Genomic DNA, 6,000 nt, shown 5'->3' with positions numbered 1-6,000 from the left:
ACCTACCAAGTCCTAGTTATATAAAATTCTTAGGAATTTAGCCATAATAGTTCTTCATTTGTGTTAATTATTGTATTCTAATTATATTTCTATGAATTATTAATGTGTCTGCAAAGTCTAGGCACGGATGCGCCTTAATCTAGTTTATTTATAATTTTTCTATCACCTGTCTGGATTGTAAAATGTAGATATCATTTCTTGATTGAAAATATTTTTAATTAGAAAAAAACTTTACTACACAATATATTATATTATTTATAGTTAATTTGAACTTTGGTGATGGGTGGATGGAACAATGGTGAAAATTAGTAAAATTTTGTAACAGTTTAAAAAATAAATAGAAAATAATTTGGAAAATCCAAAAGTGCACGCCTCATAATTTTTTTTTAATAATTATTTATTAATTATTATTTTTGTTTATTTAATAACAATTAAACCACATCGAATCAGACCCTGAAAAATGAAAGGGTTCTATTCCTGAGCATACTCAAGCGTAAGAGAAAAAAAAAAGACTCGATTAGTAAAGTATTTCGGTCGCTATAAATCCTCCGCACATACAGACACACGGACGTCCAAGACAGAACTTTTTTAAACTGTTTTTTAACTAGTTTAAATAACAAAAATGACATCAAAAATATCATGACTGTTAAAAATAGTGTTTTTCCTTAATATGTGTGTGTATGTATTATCTTACAAGTGCAATGTATGATACATAAAGACATTTTAAGTTTGAAAAATCAGATGTTTTGCGCGAAGTGACAGTAGTACCCACCTCAACGCTTCGCTTATGAGGCGTGCAATAATTGACATAGTGATCTCGTTCCCAGTAGCATTTCATAGTCAAAGACATATTAATTCCTTAATAACGTTAACCGTAAATCCCAAGTAAGGTAGTCGATAAATATTAAAAAAAAATGAAGCGAGATTTGAACTCACCTCTTTTGCGTTACCATGGCGACGCTCGGCAACCCAAGATGATCCCTCTTCAGCAATCGAATTTTTTCTATACCCTATTAGTTTTACGTGCCTAGGACACTGTGGACTATGGCCTCAAAAAATATTTAATTTATTTAAAATATTTAATAATTGCATTTAACATTATATATTTTACTAGCTGTTGCCCGCGACTTCGTCCGCGATTCGGTCGTTTTTCGTCATTCGTCGTTTAAAAAAAATACGTGACACTTTATTTTTGAACGTTCTTAATTGTCTCTTATAAAATTTAACTACATTAAAATTGAATACTCTGATAAGAAAATCTTAAAATCATCGAAAATCATAGACATCGAATATCTGAGGAAAACATGATGAATGTGATTTAAATTCTACATTTCTTAGTAATTAAAATAATAATCTAAATTTAATGTAGATTAACAGTTTGAGCGCACCATTATAGAATATATAGGTACCTAAGTAATAAATTACGTTAGTTTACATAGTAACTTTACTAAAAACACGATGACTTTCTTTCGCGCTCGGTACCACAAACTAAGCATGTTTGTGGTACGTGGCCCGCGTCACTTTACCCCCCACGAGTTCCCCTCCGTTGCTATGCGAAAATACATTCGTCGCCCTACTGTATGAAAAATTGTAATACTGTGGCCTGGGCGTTATAACACGCTCAGGGAATTCCTGAGTGCTGATAGACTTCCGTCTATCGGCATTTATACCAATTTTATATTAATATCACCATCTTGAGGAAAAGCTTCTAATGTCGATTTAAAACGCATATATACGGATTAACCTGATGAATTAACATGTTCTAAAATTGTGAAATGAGTTCAGTTTTAAATTCGAGAAATATTGATTTCTTGTATTCGATTATTCGTCGTAGTCGAATACAAAATATATTTAAAGAAACTTAGGTTGGCCTTCAGGCAAAAGGGATCCTATCAAATGATAAACTTGACCTTGTATCTTAAAAGTAAGAATGAAAGGAGCATCTGATAATTGTTGAGCACCAAAGGATCATTTAAAACGCAATACTATAAGAGCTAATATTGTCTAAGAACTGTTTAGATTGCACATGTTCCTCTAAAACTTAAAAGTAGTGATTTCAAAGGTTCCGGCGTATCTTCAAACGAAAGCCGACTCCTTACTCCACTTTAAAGCATTACAAAAAGAACATACTACGTTAATATCGCCTATACAGAAGATGATCTGTAGGTAATCAATTGTGAGGTTATAAGCAAACCCACTTTTATATTTGTCGGACCACACCACCGAATTTGTAGATTGATCTTCTATGTTTACCTCTAAGTCATTAAGACTATGTCGAAATCTGTCTGCAGTAAGACGGGCCTCTCGCTATTCGTCTGTTTCAAGAGACCAATAGTTTCAATTCTTAATCTTTCATTAAACAAACTTATTAATCGTTCTTGTCTCAAATAATGGTAATATTCGCGTCCCTACTCTAGTCATTGCTTATGCTCATGTTCATCTTCGAGAGATCGAATAATATTATGGTGCACCCTATTATTTGTCAAACGGTCTTCATATTGAGTAAAAGTTTCAGATTCTCGAGATAAAATATGACGATCGTGATCAGCTGTGAGACGTAATTCCCTCTCAGTGAGGGTTTCGGTCTCACGGGATAGTACAATATGCCATTTGCGATCAGCTGTGAGACGTTATACCCTCTCAGTGAAGGTTTCGGTCTCACAGGATAGTACATGCCGTTCGCGGTCAGCTGTGAGCCGCAATTCTCGTTGTGAAGCGGTTTCAGGTTCGGCATAACACATGTTGTTTTCGGTCAATAGTAAGCCTTTTATCTCTAACGATCCTTGAGAACTCTTATTTCTAATTTTCTTAACTTTGCTCGAATTTCGATATAAAGATTTTTTAGGTGGCACTGATGCGGGTGAATAAAAATTAAGTTAAAGCCTGATTCCCACGACATGTTTGCTTCACAAATCCGACCGCGCCACACCACACCACATGCCATGGGAATCGGCGCGCTTGTCGCTCGCCAGTGCTTGCCATACGCACACATGCCGTGGGAACGCTCAGTTTAAATCGCGACGGATGGCGACAAGCGCTTGTCGTCTGCCAATGCTTGTGAAGCAATACATATAATAAAATTGTGGAAAAGTGATGTCTGTACAATTAAAATATGTAGACAAAAATTAGCAGGTGTTATTATTATCGAGAAATCGAGAGAAACCATTTTTTTCTCTTAAAAGCTCCCCCACCCCCTCCCACTTCCCGAACTCCGATTGACCGTAATTTATTTTTCCTTACATTTTTATTATATCCTTTTCTAATGGGTTTCATCCTACTGCGATTTTTTTTTGTTTCAAACATTAGGGGAGATGGGCCCAAAGGGGGCACCTTACGGGAAAATTAAAAAAAATGAAGTATGAAAAGAAGTTAATCCATTTATTTTTTTGCCAAAAGTTCCATTAATAAATACTTTTGAATGCTAAGTGGTTAAATTTGTCAAAAGTTAAAGTATATAATAATTATTAACAGATTACTAAAAGCCTACGATTGCCCGCTTTGCCCGAAGGGGAGGCCTAAAGCGGGCTTTCGTTTAGGGCAAAACGGGCAGTAGTTGGGTAAAGCGGGCAGGCCTGGATTTAAACAGTAGATTTCAAAATATACAGCCACAAATAATATATACAATAATAAATAGAGTAAAAGACACAAAAATATTTTATAAGTTATGTATTTCAAACAGTCATACAATTATTTTTAAATGAATATATATGAAACAAAGGAACTTCTTAGGAGCTTTAAACTTTTAGGTACAATATTTCCAGATGTATCTGAAATAATATTTAAAAAAATAACGCCCTGTTTACAGTCTATTATTATTTAGTCTCTAATAAGCGATACAATTATTTCATATATTTTTTTTTATAAATCCTAAAATAATGTAATAGGTAGGTATACAAGTTCCAAAAATTCTTGTTTAGACAGCCCGTAAAATAAAGAGTCCATGTGGAATACGTATTCCAAAAGCTCCATTTCTTGTTCCGTAGAAAAGACAGTATAAAGTAGTAAACCTACCAAGCTTTACATTACACGAACCCAATTTAAGATGTCTGCAATGTCGTTCTTGGAATCCCATATTTAGTTGTTACTTTTTTGACAGGTTTTTCTAACTCTTGCACTTCTCGTTTTGCTTGCTGCATAGTTGAGCATTGCCATGAGGCTTGTGAAGTTTTACGCTTATATTTACGCCGGTTATAAGCGGTCATCTGAAAGGAAAAAGCAAATTATCAAAAGAATGTAACATTTTAGCGGACGGGGCAAAGCGGGCGCGTGCCCGCTTTACCCTGCCCGCTTTGCCTTTTTCGACATTTGAAAGGTTCAGACGAAATTCTACCTCAAAATTTTAGACACGTGGATTTTTATGGAACCAAAATATGGCCAGATAGCCACTTAATAACTAACAAATTTTGGTTAAAGGATTGTAAACACCAAAATAAAAAGAACACATATTACATACCTTGCAATATTTTTCAAAAATCGTCGAAAAACATTTATTTGTTGCAGCTTGTAAATGCGTGCTCGCAAGCGAATCCAACGACTGCCGCGAGGTGGGAGGGGTGTGGGGATCGTGCTCACCAGTCGCGCGCGCGCCATTATTTAAAATTCCGATACTATACTGAGTGCCCTCTTTAGGCTCTGTGCCCACTTTAGGCCCCTTTCCCCTATCTACCCTGGTGTATAGGTAAATTTTCCACATAAAATGTCCTTTAAATTATGTCGTATTATATTTCTAACCCCCGACGCAAAAAGACTGGTGTTATGTGTTTGACCGCTATGTATTTCTGTGTGTGTGTGTGTGTGTGTCTGTCTATGGCACCGTAGCTGGCTAACAGGTAAACCGAATTAGATGCGGTTTTTTTTGTTAGGCAGAATATTTTCCGACGCTGGTTCTTAGATAAAGTGTATCAAAATTGGTTCATCCACTTATTATACCTACATAGGGGTAAAAGTGGGAATGAAAAAAATGAAAGTTATAATTTATTTTTAAAGATCGTCGGGAAGTTTATGAAATTATTTATTCCTTTTTCTATACACTTTTCTTCGTCTAAACGGTTTAGTTACGTGCTCTCTCTCTCTTCAGCCTTTAGTTACCTACGTGCGTGAGACAGGAAAGATCTAATTTGGATTTGTTGCTGGATTTGATAAAAACTGAGTATCGATTAAGCTGATCAGTGCAGGCTACACCATAGATTATTAAAAACATCCGTTTAAGAAAGGAAGGAAATAGAATTTGCTCCTCTCCCCCCCCTGGTTCCTAAAAAATAATATGACATAATTTAAAAGAAATTTTACGTAGAATTAGTTAGGCATTTCTTTTTTGATTTTCGATATTATATACTAATCATAATTTTTAATTACATTATGTAGTAACTATTTGGTATAGGTTAGGCATTTCATTTCTTGATTTTCTTTAATAATTTATCTTAAGTAGTAATTCAGCATGGGCGTAGCCACGGTGGGGCTGGGTGGGGCGCTTACCCTGGCTTTGATCTGGTAGGTACTAATTGTGAAGGGGAGTGGGCGTGGGCGTGGGATTGGGACTGAACGTGGCATATGGCGTGGGAGTGCGAGTGGGCGCGGGAGTGGGAGCATGAAAATAAAAATGATTTTTTATTGTTGCCCCACCCTGAGCCCATGGTCATAGGTCCCATAGTCACTATTCCACGCGAAAGAAGTCGCGGGGACAGCTAGTAGACAAATATAATCAGAAAGCTTTGAACTCCTAAGCTCAACCATAAAAGATAGACATTTATGATGTCGGGAGATATTTTTTATATAATATGGAGAACATTTCTTTCATACTTGATTTCTGTGTAGCTTTAACCATTAAGATACACGCATTAAGAACGCACACGCGACGAAAGCTTAAAAATGGAGTTGCTGCTCTGCTCACGAATATGAAAAATAATAGTTATTTAGGAAATATATTTCATGTGCAGAATTGACCTCTACAGATTTAATATAAGTAGGTATACATATATTTAGATTCCAATTTCCATGTAA

Source organism: Colias eurytheme, chromosome 23 (assembly GCF_061535395.1).
Source record: "Colias eurytheme isolate Ceu_HAF_F1 chromosome 23, ilColEury1 Martin Lab GWU primary, whole genome shotgun sequence".
In the NCBI taxonomy this organism is placed as follows: Eukaryota; Metazoa; Arthropoda; class Insecta; order Lepidoptera; family Pieridae; genus Colias; species Colias eurytheme.
This window is presented reverse-complemented; position numbering follows the sequence as displayed.